A 15,994-nucleotide genomic window follows, 5' to 3' on the forward strand; every position below is an offset into this window, starting at 1 on the left:
AAAGAAGATTGTGTCGGAAAAGGATGAAAATTTCACTTCCAAGTTTTGGAAGGAGCTATTTGCAAGCTTAGGTACAAAGTTAGTCTGCAACACAACTTATCATCCACAGACAAATGGATAGACAGAGAGGGTCAACAGGATCTTGGAGGATATGTTGAGGATGTACATGATGCATCAGTAGAAGAAATGGGATGAGTATCTTCCATTGGTTGAGTTCATATACAACATTGGTTATCAGGAGTCATTGAGGATGAGTCCTTTCGAGGCATTGTATGGAAAAAGTTGTAACGCTCCCATCAACTGGAGTGATCCAGTGAACAAGATGCTTATTGGACTAGACATGTTGGTAGACATGGAGCAGGAAACATAGGTTATAAAGAAGAATCTAAAGGTAGAACATGATAGATAGAAGAGTTATGCAGATTAACACTAGGTGTTCAAGGAGTTTTAGGTTAGGGAGCATGCGTATTTTTCACATCAAGCCCAAGAAAATCTCTTTGATGATTGGTTCATGTGCCATGTCGGCACCATGGTATTGCGGGCATTTCAAGATCCTTGAGAGGATTGGACTAGTGGAATATCAACTTGCAGTGCCTCGAATAGTGAAAGTCCATGATGCTTTCCATATTTCATTGCTTAATAAGTATATAAAGGATGTTGATCATGTTATTTATTGGTTTGTATTGCAGGTGGAGCAAGAAGGAGAGTTACAGCTGGAACTTCCGTGCATATTGCAGCAGAAACATTTCATGCTAAGGAACAAAGTCATAGAGAAAGTTAAGGTGCAGTGGAAGCACTTTGGGCCTGAAGAAGTTACATGGGAGATGGCAGATCAGATGCGGGCACTGTATCCTTCATTGTGTGTCAGTTGAGGCAAAGCAGTTTTGGTTTGATGTTGGATATGTTTGGCATATGTTTTGTTGATGTTTTGGTATATGTATGTATATGTATATGGATGTAAATATCGCCATAATCTAAGTTATAAATATTCAATAAGCGGTATGGGTGTCATATCATTATGGTTGTTATATTTTCATGTTTTCATGATGTTTTGATTTTGAGCAGGTCTTTCATTGTAAATACTACAACGAGCTAAGTTATAAAGGTCCATGGGCAATATGTTTTCGTTTCAATGTTTTTGTTGAGGTCATGGTGTGTTTTAACACCAAGGATGGTGTTCCCAAGGGAGAGGGTTCTATAACAATCTTGGTGAAAATTTCATATAATAAAAGTTAATAAAAACAAAATAAGACCAAGGTTAAGGGACACTTATTCCAAGCTGAATTTTGGGCAAACATATCCTATTCGACATCACTAGATGTGTGTTTTAGCTAAAGAAAATTGGCAAAGGCTAAGGTAAAGGCATTAAAAGGAAAAAAAGGCAATTTTGACACATTTATTTATGAAAATAAAGGAAATTAGGAGAAAAGTAAGGTGAAAGGTCACAGGTTGCATGTGTGGAGGAAATTGAAGGAAAATAATGGAAAATGAAGAAATTAGAGGCCTCATTAATAAAAAGGCTTCTGAGGATCAGTTGGTAACCTTTTGTCAATTCATGTTTGGGGCTCTCTCATTATTCTCTCTCTCTCTCTTACTCTTGGTCACTTCAAATTTTCTTAGAGCACTCTAGCTTTGGATCAAGGAAGAAAAATCAAGAAAAGGGAAAGGAAGGAAAGCAAGGGAAAGAAAGAAAAGCAAGATCAAGCAACTTCAGTAGGAAAACTTGCAAGTAACCTTTTACATGTGTGATTTCCTAGTTGGTTTAGACATGCATGGATTTGAATGTTGGTGTATGGTTCTCTTGCTATCGGTGGCATGGTTTTGCTGGGTTATGGTATTGGTTTTTCAACCTAGCCTTCCCTTTTTATGGATGCCATCATGTTGGGATGTTTATTTTGGTTTATGAGCTTGGGTTTTCCGTATGGATTTTAGAATACAGAGTAGAGGTGCTCTCAAGGTTCATTCCCAAAGGCCTAGGAATCCCTTGACCAGTTTTGGCAGGATACACGGTAAAACCTGAGGGAGAAGTCTCGGTTTAGGGCATAGTGATTCGAGTTTGGATTGTGGTAAAGCCTGAGAGACTGGTCTCGGTTTAGGGCCTAGTGATCCATGATTGGATTGCGGTAAAGCTTGAGAGGCAAGGAGATGAAAAATTCCTCAAGGATAGTGATGGATTCTAGATGGAATTCCAAGTTCGGTTTAGTTGTGATCAGAGCATCGGTTTTGGTGTGATCACAGTTTGGTGAAGGTGGTTTAACCTCCATATTCCCTAGGTTGTTCTTGGATTGGTTTTTCTATGAGATCCCACATTCATGCTTGGAATATGGCATGAGGGTGACTGGATGAAATAGAGATTTGGTTCAGCCATGTCTACACTCTGGTGATACCTGGAAGTCCCGAATCTGGTCGGATTTTCCTATGATTAATAAAATCTAAGTTCTCTTACTTCTGTGATTATTTATATGTGGATTTAATGGCTATCACATCTATGATATTTATATGGTTTAATCTTGGTTATAAGCATGGTTATGTGACTAGTTCATGTCATGGTTATTTCATGTATTTACTTGTAATTTTTAAAAGGATGGATGCGAGACCTAATTGATGATATAATAGTCCAATGGAGAAGGAGGTGATCCTTCTAGTTATATTTCATAAGTCCTTTCAATCAATTATGCTTTGTCTTGTATCTTAGACCTGTAGGTTGCATTGATGCCAAGTGTTTGACAGAATGTCAGTCCCAGTTGGGGATGCTTAGGCCTAGTCCTGAGGTTGATTTTTGATTTATCAACATTGTTATCATGTCTTTGATGGATTCTGAAGGTTGTAGCAAGTTCTGGGCAGAGGTTGGGATTCTAGGCTAGAAAAGTGGCTCAAATCTCGAGGTCACTGGCACAGGTATGCTGAGAAAAGTCCACAGTCGCTAGCACAAAGGCCTATGAGAGTGACCTCAAGTTTTTGGTCACTGTCTTGCCTATAGCATGAGAGTGAATTTGAGTTAAAAGGCTTAAAACATCAATGGGACCTCGGGGTAGGATGTCTGAGTGGATAACATGTCTCTTGGGGGTGTAATTGCTGATGTGGATGGGTTTGTTTGATGACTTCCATTGATTCCATTTCCTTAAGGTCACCAAGGAGATTGAATCCCTTATAATAACCTATCTCATCACATGTTTGCCTGGCTAGTTGGCTGCTTGGGTGGACTTGGGAGGATGGGGTGTTACAAATGCAATATATAGATAACAGGGTTTTTAGCTATGGTTTTCCCCACAAAATCATTTTGTAATTTGCTGATTGAATTCTTTCTCTTGTATGCTTCATGATTTCGTGAGTTTAAATTGGTTTCCGTAATTGGTAGATTAGATTCAAGTCTATTGTTTTAGTAAATTAAAGTTAGTAGTTTGAATCTACAAGGAATTTCTACAGTCCTTCTCTCTCCCCTCCTCTTTCTCTTCCTTTCTATACCCCACTCTCCCACTTCGCTCTCTCTCTCACCCCCATCTATCTCTCTATCTCTCTGCTCTACAGCTCTATCACTATCTCTCTCCCTCTCTCCTTCTCTATCTCCCCTACCCCCTCCATCTATGTGTCTCCCTCTCTCTCTTCCCCTTCTCTCCCTCTCTTTCACCTCTCCTTCTCTCTCTCTTCCCTCCTTCTCTCCTCTCTCCCTCACTCTCTCTCTCTCTCTCCACCTCTATCTCTCTGTGTCTTTGTTCTTCCTTCCCTCTCTCTTCCCCTCCAACTCCATCGCTCTCTCCCCCTCCCTCTTTCCTTCTCTCTCTCTTCCTTCCTCTCTATCCCTCTCTCTCCCACCTCCCTCTCTCTCTCTCCCACCTCCCTCTCTCTCTCTCCCCCCCTTTCTTTGTCTCTCTTTCTCCCTACAACAATATGATCAAGAATTGTCACTTTGTGTAATCAATAATATATGTAAGGTATAATATAATAATACTTATAATGGAGATGATTATTATTATAATATATTGGAATAATAATAGTCAATATTATTGATTATTAAACTAATAATAATATACAAAGAAATAACATGTTAAAGAAACAATAGTATGTTAACTTTACATGATCAAATCAATAACTCTCCACCTTACATTTTACATTGCATTTTAAATGTAAAATGTGAAATTCAAAATGTAAAATGTAAATTACATTTTACATTTGACGTTTTACATTTTAGATTGTATTTTATATTTTACATTTATATATGTTTTAATTTGAATATTAATTAAAGCATATGAAGTTAACATGTTTTTTTTTCCTAACATTTAAAAAATGTTGATATACTTATTTACTTACTTACATTAAACCTACACATCTCCCATATACTAGGTTGTAGAGCACCTTTCGGTGCAATAATATCTACCCTTAAATATTGTCAACTCTAATCCCTCAACCTATTCAATTTATTGACTTAGTTTTCACATTTTGTCTCACAAATTACCCAATTCTTAATAAGTTGATTCTTCATAGATTAAATAATAATAAAAAACCAAAATGCATAATTATAAGTATAAAAATTGTAGGCAGACCTGGAATTTGATGTTCCACATAACAATTTTTTGAATTTTAAACGTATTTGACAACCAGGGTTTGATGTGTAAGGATTTAAGTTGGCTTTCATAAAATATAATAAATGATTTAGACATAGATTCACTTAGACAATTTGTTGTAGCACCTATCTCTTGTCACCATTCTTTGGTGGATCCATTAGAAATGCATCTATTTCTTGTCACAATTTTTTGGTGGATGGACTAAAAGGAATACGAAGAGTTGGAGTAGTGGCATTCTCTAATTGAACAATGTTGTTATACATTCCATTAAAACAAGTTTCATGTTATAGAGTTAAACTAGTATGCTATTGTGCTTAGAAGAATTTTCTTTTAAGTATAACTACCTGCAAGCTTACCTCACACTCATGAATCTATATAAAATGTAAAGCGACAGGTGGGAAAAACAAAAGACCATCAAATTTTCACTTGACAAGAAACATAAATTTGAAATTCTAGGCCTGATTGCAAGATAGACAATAACAATACCATTAATGTTTGCAACAAAAACATAAAACCCTTCAAAATGACAATCAATCCTCAGTAACATTGATTCTTGTTAATTCACAATCATTGCAAGACACACAATGCCATTAACCTTTCTAACATAAGCATACAACTGTTCAAAGTCACAATCAACTCTTCCCAACAATGATTGTGTGTTAATTCATAATCATCATAAAATTGTTAACATTTCTAACCTTCTAGTGATAGATTTCATATCGAAAGTTATTGGAACAAATACTTTTTATAATCATGGACATCACATCAAGAAAAATTCTCTTAAGTCCAAATTTCTATTCACCTAGGTTTGTAAATAAGCATGGATGGAATAATGATAATGATGTATTTCAAAGTTACAATGATTAGATAGGTCTAGCAAAAGCATGGGAGATCCCCTATCATGGAGAGCATGTGATCACACTATGATTTTTCTTGAAGAGTGTTTTACGCCTTAGAAAGGATCATGCTTGAAATTATAATTTTGCATTATCCTCGTGAAAATTTTAGAATAAGTACACTTTTGGATTACTTTTCATTTTTCATTTTGTAATATTTTAAATGTGTTACATGTAATTTTTTTTATAAATTACTTGTTAAATAAAGATAATTATATGTCTAATCTATGAGGTGCATATTAATTGATTTGTGTGGGGTTTAGTCTCAGTTGGATCTCATGTTCAAATGTTACCACAGAAGAACACTCTACTGAAGAAAATGAATGGTTGAGGCTAAGTAAACCATCTTTTCATGTTGGCAACTTCAAGATGCCTAAGTCTAAGCCTTCCTTCATCATTAGGATGGTATCTCTTCTTCGATGGAGCCTCGAAAGGAAAACCAAGGGAGGCAGGAGTGGGAAGGGTATCTATGGCCTCGATTCAAAAACAAAGATGAAATTCGCTTGGGGTTTAAGCAAGGAAACAAACAACCAAGTGAAGGATTTAGCCCTCTGGAAAGGATTGGTGAGTTCCCTTTTAAGGGGGATATGCCATATTAAAGTCTTTAGGGATTTAATGATAATAATCCAAAAATTCCATAATGTTAAAAAACTCCAAGAGAAGGATCTGTCTCCAATGTCTCTCAGAATTTGGATGCAAATGCAGAAGTTTGAATTGATATACCTCTTCCACATCAAAGGGGAGAATAATCAAATGGAAAATGAGCAAGTGAACATAGGATCAACTCTATACCAAGAAAAAATAATCATTGACCAAGGAGAACCATATATAACCTCTATTCCATAGTCTCAATGTGTTATATGTTCGAAATTAAAATACATCAAGTATGCATCCTTAACAGTTTGATTAAATGTGAGTTAAGGTCTGTCAACAACATTAATGCTACCTCTAACCTAATGGGAGAGAGGAGCTTTGGCGAATGACATCTTCGCAAGATGAGAAGTGGGATAAAATCATACAGTTTGGAGAACATGGAAATACATGAATTGATCAAAGATGGGTAGATATTATCCCCCATCACATTTATATTTTTCCACAAGAGAACTCAAAATGATACCCCATCCGCTCTAAAGCAATTAACATTTCCAAGATTTGGATGTTGGGAGACAAATTTAGCAATGGATCTCTATGTTAGGAGCATGCAGGGAAGGGACATCACCATTCAATGCGATGAGACTACAATCAGAGTGGGAAGAACCCAAGCTAAAGAATATAAAAGGAGTCTGTTGGTCATGAAATTTGCATTAGTCTATGATAAAATTCGAGTGCAGGGCAAGATGGTGTCTTGAAATAGGGACAACTGTGGAAACTTCGGGAAGGAAAAATTGATGGAGAAATTGGACCTTGGAGGCTCGATCTCACTTTGCATTGATTACCAGGAAACTAGAAGAGCTTCACGAAGATGTGGAACATATTCAGTTGATAGTGGACAACCTAACAACTAAGGTGGTTACCTTGAACATGAAGGTGGATAGCATTGAGATAAAAGTGGAAACTACGACCTTGGGCATTTTAAAGGAGGTTTTCGGAATCCCCGCTATCCCCTCTCTTGATTCACATGTTGTGCCCCCACTGGAAGAACCCTTGGACCATACTCTAGACACAACTCTCTCGCAATAGATGGAAGCAAAACCGATTGGACAAGAAGGAAATCTTCAAGATGAAAAGGATGGTAGTGGTTAGACACTCCCATTTTCTTGCAAAATGTTTTGTAAGTTTGCGCTATACAATGGAATCTTTTAGAGGTTGTATAAAATAAGGCTAGCTAGAACTTTAGTAAGGAAAAGGATTGGTAGAGAGAGGATATTTTTTGAAAAATCTATGAACACTAGTAAAGAGGATCGATTCCTGCATGTAATGGCAATGACCTGTTTTCTAGTTTGATTAATACAAAAGATACATGTTTCTTTAGGAAAAAAAAATATAATTATATGCCTAAAATATTGCCAAGTGAAAATTTAAATTAAAAATATTAAAAAATGATTAGTATAAATATTTTAAAATCATCAATTATATTTAACTAGTTGAAGTTAATCTTCAAAACTTATTAGTGAATGGTCCCTTCAGAAATTATAATAGTCATATTTAGTAGCCAAACATTAAAATATATTTAAGAAAAAAGGACGGAAGATTTATCTTTATTGTTGCAAACTTCCATTCAATTCTGTAATCCTCAACATTCTTTTGTTTCATATTAGAAAATGTTGTAAACTTTCATCCATTTCTTTTTTTGGTCCATTTCCTTCCTTCATATATATATATATATGAGAAAATTTTAAAATTACATATTTAAATTTGAAGAGAGCATCATTTTTTGCATCTTGTATTTACAACCAACTGCCAAATACATTATGAAAGGGAAAATATGTTTTGTGGAACATGTCAAATTCCAAAACTAAATGAAACTTCTGCACGTTTCATCACATAAATGATACACAACCTATGGTGGGTGGCATGACAATTCGACATGTATTTACCACTTAATTTGTGAGCTCGTTCTTTCCGTGTTCTTGACATTTCAATGAGGGGAGCATTCATTCCTCATAGAATTGTATTTAACACGTGTCACCAAAAGAAAGCATGCATATGTTACATGTGTAGAGGAATAGAGAAAAATAATTTTTTCCTTGCTTGTAGGCAAAGAACATTTTAGGCAAAAGGCCCAAGAGCTAGAGAAATGAAATTGGATAACTCAATCAATGAAATCGTGAATTTGATTATAGTTACAACAAATCTTGCACTTCTTGAGATAAAGTCCAAAATCTCAGGTGCAAGACCCTGTGAACTTAGGAGGGGTTTGTTGTCACCTTAGAAACCCCTCTCTCACTTGTAATTGACTCTTGTCTAGCTCAATGGGGGGTTCCCCTAGTGGATCTCAAGGATCTAATGGCTTGTCCAAACCAATTCAAGATCCCCCTGAGGCTTCCACTTCAAATTCCACCAATCAAAGGATTGAATCACTAGAGTTTATGGTGGATATGTTGGGAAAGTTGTCATTGATGGCAAAGGGTGTTGAAGGTTTCTTGTGTCATCCTATTTTCTTATGAGCAACCACAGAGATAAGTTCAAGGTCTAAGCCATAGTTGATTTAAATTTTGGGAGATTCTAAAGGTATTCAACATTGATGTTGCTAAGTATGTATTCGGTATTAGAGGTATTTAGTAAGTATGTATTACTGATCACGTAAAGTTGTGGGTGAGTATGATGCTTGTTAGAGGTATGGACTTGTAGCTGTTGTGATGTAAATGCTTGAAGATGTTGATGTATTGTTGCTAGTGTGTATGCAACCTTTAATGTGCAAAAAGAAATATACATTGTAATTGGCTTATGTGACCATTATTATTGGCTTATGTGACTATATTTCAAATTATTTCAAGTCCATTTATTTTGTTGCAGTCTTCAAATTTGAAAAATGAAAAACAAACAGGTGGAATACAAAGAGACATTCTTTGAGTTTCAAGTCTTGAGTTGGAATACAAAGAGACAATGGGTTATATAAACATAGATTTTGGGAATACAAAATGGGGAGTTGATTTGAATTGTTGTGAGACTTGATCTCACATTTTACTTAACAAAGAGAGAAAGAGGAAGAAGAGCGGATGTGAAGCAGAATTAAGGAAGAGGACCAGAGGAGACAAAGAGTTGTAAAGGGGGAAAAGACAAAGAACCAAACCGAGACAAAGAGATGAAGGTATTCAAAATTAAAGAACTAGTAAGCCAAGATATTAAAACTTTTATATTTCAAGGGATTGGTGTCTCTTTTTAGGTGGTAGCCTGAAAAAAGAACACGTTGGAGCCTATAGAAATGGAAGTGGGTGTTTCTAGCAAGTTGTAGCTTGCAGAAGAAAAGCGAGGTTGAAGCCTCATGTAGATAGGAGCCTACAAAATTTTATGTAAGTGGGAGTGGGTGCTTCCAACAAGTTGTAGCTTGCAAAAAAGAAGAGAGGTTGGAGCCTCTTGTAGATGGGTGCCTATAAAAGTTGATGTAAAAAGGCAGTGGATGCATGCATTTACATCACAACACAAAATTTGTGGTTTTTCCCTTTATGGATTTCCACTTATATCTGGTGTATACATTTGTTACTTTTATGTGTTGATTTTTATGTCGTGGTTTCATGTTAAATCTGTTATTCATATGATATATTATTGCTCATCTAATAATTCACATAACCATTGAAAATAAAAGTAAAATTGTAAATTGATGATCATGAATACACTATATTGATTCACCCCCCTCTCAGTATAGGCAAGTTTCCAATATGATAGAATTGTTAGGATTATTAGGGTAAATCCCAAGTTTGAATTCAAAAAGAAGATCCCCAAACACACAAAACCATGGAAATACAAGGAGAATAAAGCCATGACAAAATGATTAAATGATTTAAAATAAAAATGGGCGATTGAGGATAAAATATTAGTGTCGTAGCTTTCCAATAAATGTGTGGGGGCATGTGGGGTCAAGGAACTACACACTTGGAGAGAAATGAAATGGATTTAGGTTCAAAGACTAGAGTAGAGTAGCTTATGTGCCTTAGAAATTTGACTTAGGTGTCCTCCTATTTTCAAAGATGGGATAAAGGAGTAAACTTAGCCAAGGTCATCTCAAAAAGAGGTTGATGAAAGGGTCAAAGAGGCATGGAGCAGATTCATCCTCACGGACTAAGGTAGACTAATTGGTGTACCCTATAGGTTTAGGCTAGGTGCCTTGCATTTTTAAGGATCAATAAGGGAGGCAACTTAATTAGGGTCACCTCAAAAAACTTGCTGAAAATATTGATCAAGGTGAATAAAGAGACAAAAATACCAACAAAACCATGATGAATATTTAGTAACCCTTTTCCATCAACAAGAAGCAAGATTGTAGAAAAATAGTTTACTTAATTTTATCACACATTCATCAAAATTCACCAATAATCATCCATGAAAATAGTCTATCCACATCAACAAGGCCTTCCCATCAAGATCTACCAATACCCATCGATAAGAGGGAACTATCCCCATCAAATTGTACTCCCCCAAAAGTTACTCAACTCATCCATCCATGGACAAAATCAAGAAATAAGAGAATTTAAAAAAATATAGACTTTATAAGGGATTTCTCCCCAAATATAACCATGAAAAAATGAGAGGAAGTGCACCTCTATTTATAGATGAGGGGCTCAACTTCTCTCTCAATCAAATATTGATTTCCTAGACTAAAATCCCCTACTCTACCCTGAGGAGGGGCATAAGGTCCTCTGACACAATCGATTAATATAAATTACATGAATTTAGGGACATTTATACCACATGTAAAATAATAAAGGGACAAAATCCCTTGACACATCTCCTTAAAATGAAGGGAAATGGGGGTGTTGATGCAACATCTAGCCTCCAAAGGTCATCCAATGTGCATGGATTCTTCTACAAGTATTCAAAACAACCACCAAACCAGTGTAACACTACACCAACCCTCCAAGGTGGGAAAACATGACCTTGAAGGGTGTGAATTCTCCTCCATTGATGAAAAACTAACCTCAAAGATACCCTTTCTTTTTCACACATGGGCATGTTGGCCCACAACACATGTTACTATGTTAGCAAGGCACTTAAAATATGGACATACTAGTCATCATAGGTTGGAGGCCCCTTCAAGAATAAAACAATATCAAAATAGGTCATCTTAGTCCATACATATTTGTTAAAATATCAGATATATAAGTCTACCCTAGTAGCGCTATCATAAGAATTGATGTGCACATGCATATATATATATATATATATATATATATATATATATATATATATATATATATATATATATATATATATATATATATATATATATATATATATATATATATATATAGCTCATACAAATGGGCTAACTATCCCTCGTGTTCCTCTAGAATTCTCAACTCAACCTAAACACAAAAACAATGTTTGGTTTACTTTAGGGTCTTCATGCACAATCATGACATCAATTCAGTGTTGGTAATATCATTAATATACTACAATAAATATTGTTGTTATGCCCTTTGTCACCCAACTGAACCTTTCATGTCAACCCTTTAGTGATTTCAATAACTAACTACTATAATTTACAAAATTGTTCATAGTTGTGCTTTGACTCATAACAAACATGCTTCATTTCAATTGGAAGAATCAATTGATAATGCAATAGAGCCGCCATCATGAAAAAGCCTCAAAGTTCCCATGGTTAATGTAAATTTTTAGCAAAATTGGAGGAGTTGGGTCAAGAATAACATCACCACCATGTTCATCAATCTCCAACTTTGTTCACCTCTCTACAATGGTATTTCTCAATTCTATCCTCATGAAGTGGTACAAATGTAATAATAGTTCTCATCTCATGGGCATGCCTATGTATCAAAATCAAAATAAACCTCAGATGTATTTCTGTTTTAACAAACTTTTCCATTTTTCAAAACTGGTTGTGGAACCAAATATATTGTATATTAAATGCATGGGATCCGTTACAACTCCTTATGGTTAATCAACAAAACAATGAATAACAGTGAATAAAATGACTAAAAATTTCCCATTATGATTTAGAATTACAACTTAAGGAAGTGAAATTGATAACCAAAATGAAGTAAGAATTCCCACCAATTTAACATATATAAAATATAAAATATAACTTTTTTTCATTTTCCTATAGATGCAAAGAATGGTAAGGAGGCATTGGTGTCTTTACTCACAATTCTAGACATTTCCATTATAATCATTTTTAAAATGTGATGTTAAATCTTCCATTATATATTTAAAGAGAGGATAAATATATCATTATTACCTTAAATAAATTAATAAATAAGAATTAATTAATTATATATATATATATAAATTTAAATGTGAAATATTTTTTATTTTTTGAATAATTATTATTTTAATTTGATTATATAATTATTGGTAAAAATGCAATTTTACATTAATCAAAATTTATTAATCAAAATTTATTATTGATTAAAAACCTTATATATATATATATATGAATGAGAAATATTTATATTTATATTTAATAAATTTTAAATTTAATTTAATTTAATGTGTTTGATAAGGATTTCACAAAATTATTTCCCTTTTTCATCATAATTTTAAAACTTTAAAAATTAAACTTAAAATATCTTTATATTAAACACATTTAATATTGAAATTATTGTTTTTATTAATTATAATTAAAAATTATAATCAACATTAATTTAAAATTAAATGAATCAATAAATAATACTAGCAATTGCTCTTAAAGGTGCAAAGGTACACCGAATGAATAGAAGACTTGGGAAGATTATTTTGCCACGCACTCCAATGCAAGCATTGTAAATAGTTTCCATGAGTGCAACAAAATTTCTTCTCGATAAGACTATGTAGATGACAAATATCTAAAACCACTAAGAAACGTTAGAAATGAGCATATAAATCTTTGAAGAGGACTCCACATGTTAGATTTTAACAACTGATGAGCAGGATTAGGCTACAATTAAGATTGAAGAAGGCATTTTTGGTATTAATAAAGACATCATTCTCAGTTCCTTCGGTATAGTCCAGTGTTGGAGCAAGAGGAATGGGAATGGCAACAAAGGAGGTGGAACTGGAGTAGAGTGACGCTCTTCCAGAGGTGGAAAGAGAGACACTCTTCTAGGAAAAACAATCTAATTTCGTTAATCATTTTCTTGTTAAGTTCATTTTTGTACTAGTTTTAAACTTCTACGTTCTAAGTTTTGTAAATGTGAGAACCATGAAAATATAAAAGTTATTTTAGAAGAAGAAAAAAGAAATTTAAGCGAAATGGGTAGCACATCTCACCTGTGGTGACTACAATTACATTTTTTTTTTTGAAATGGGAGTTATCTTCTAAAGTAGGGAATCTTGAATTCACCAACCAATTTCTACGCTATGCATGTGAAATCCCAAGCACAATGTCTGTTATCTCAGGCTTGGACTTGCAAATAAAACTATCAATCCTTGAATGCTTCAAATCACCGTGCAAGTCCCCATAATTTTCCATTTTAGGATAAAAGCAACACCAATGGCATTGATTTTGGCCAAAACTTTGATGGATTATAGGCATATTCAATCCATCAGATTGATTAAAAGAAGGCGACATAAATTCGACATTGCTCCATGATTCATCTACATGAATCAAATATTTCCTTACACTCTAACTAAAGAGAATTACACTCTAACTAAAGAGAATTAGGCTGCTATTAGGATTGAAGAAGGCATTTTTGGTATTCAGAAAGACCTCATTGTCAGTTCCTTTAATACAGTCTAGTGTCCAAGCAAGAGGAATGGGAATGGCAATAGAGGAGGTGGAATTGGAGTAGAGTGTCACTCTTCCAGAGGTGGAAAGAGAGGCACTCTTCTAGGAAAAGCAATCTAATTTCATTAATCATTTTCTCGTTGTGTTCATTTCTGTGCTAGTTTTGAACTTCTAGGTTCTAAGTTTTGTAAATATGGGAACCATGATAATATAAAAGTCCTTTTAGAAGAAAAAAAATTAAGTGAAATGGGTAGCACATCTCACTTGTGGTGACTACAATTACATAATATTTTTTTGGAATAGGAGTTATCTTCTAAAGTAGACAATCTTGAATTCACCAACCAATTACTAGGTCGTGCCTGCGAAATCCAAGCACACCGTTTGTGATCTCAAGCTTGGGCTTGTGAATAAAACTATCAATCCTGGAATGCTTCAAATCCCCTCCAAGTCCGCATAATTTGCCATTTTTGGGTAGAAACAACACCAATGGAATTAATTTTGGCCAAAGCTTTAATAAATTAAAGGCACATCCAATCCATTAGATTGATTAAAAGAAACTGGCACAAAAGCGACATTACTCCATGGTTAATCTACAAGAATTAAATATTTCCTTACATTTTAGTTAAAGGTCCATCACATCTTTGCTAACTCTTTTTGTTCTCTCTTTTATGATATCATAATATATAGTATAATCATAATAAAAGAATAAAAAATACTTATATATTAATAATATATATTAAAATTTTGTATAATAAATATTAATTTTTTAATTATAAATTGACCTTAAAATATTTAAATATTAAAAAAAATTATTATTATAATATTTTTATAGATTTATTTTTTAAAACCCAACAAAATTTAATTTTTTATAATAAATTAATTTAGAAACCAATCAAAAATCAAAATATCTCAAAATTTAGAGATTAGAATCTTCTTTTTTCATTTAGGATGGGATTTAGAAAACTTTAAAGGACATGGCACTTCCAAGGGAAATCCATAATGATTGGGGCATAAATACTTATATAGTAATAATATATATTAAAATGTTGTATAATAAATATTTAATTTTTTATTATAAATATATTTTAAAAATTTAAATATAAAGAATATAAATATTATTCTAATATTTTTATAGATTTATTTTTCAAAACCCAATAAAACTTAATTTCATGATATATTAATTTAAAAATCAATAAAAAATCCAAATAGGTTATAATCTTTCTTTTTCATTTAGGATGAGATCTAGAAAGCTTTAAAGGACAACACACTTCCTAGTTAGCTTTATAGATTTATTTTTCGAAACCTAATAAAATTTAATTTTGTGAGAAATTAATTTAAAAACTAATGAAAAATCAAATTATTTTAAAATTTAGAGATTAGAATCTTTCTTTTTTCATTTAAGACCGGATTTAGAAAAATTCAAAAGACAACACACTTCCTAACTAATTTCACCAAAGACAGTGTCACGTGTCAGTTTTTATTTGCACAAAGAAAACAAAAATACACCGACCTTATTGATCAAATCTAGCCAACAAAACTCATTTAGTATAATAGTAATATATCATACAGTTTATAACACCAGGTGTTACAGAGGTAGCGATTGATCCCGAGTCTCCTATAGATTAAGACTTACCGATTCACTATATATATATGATTTAATTACTAAATACATATCAAAAATATATATATAAATAATAAATTTAAATAAAGGTTTACCTCATCCAAAATTAAAATGAAAATGGAATGAAACAAAAGGATATATTTAAAATATCAAATATCATAAAGACAAATAACAATATAGAAAATAGATAATATCTTTGTATACGGAAATAATAGTATAAAAGACAAATAACAATATAGAAAATAGATAATATCTTTGTATACGGAAATAATATAATAGTAGATAACAAAACAAGATTTTTACCATGAAAATTTTCCCATCACCTACGCTCGAAAGGGGTGAAGGTTCATCTTGGTACACCCTAATAAACCATTAAGGTACCTAAACTAACCAGCTCAAAGTGATATCAATTTCATGCTGACCATTCAAAACACTGGTTGAAGGGAATTTGACCGTTTGGACTAACGAACTATAAATATGTTCAATAGTACTTTCCTGACGTGATAGTTATTCTCCATTTTCATGCCAGACTTTTGGAGTCTAAAATATTTGATTCCAAGCATTGAATATTAAGTAAAGGAATCCACAGTGAAAG

This window comes from Pinus tabuliformis, chromosome 9, assembly GCF_031772625.1.
Source record: "Pinus tabuliformis cultivar Carrire ecotype Pingquan chromosome 9, CPIR1, whole genome shotgun sequence".
NCBI classification, from domain to species: domain Eukaryota; kingdom Viridiplantae; phylum Streptophyta; class Pinopsida; order Pinales; family Pinaceae; genus Pinus; species Pinus tabuliformis.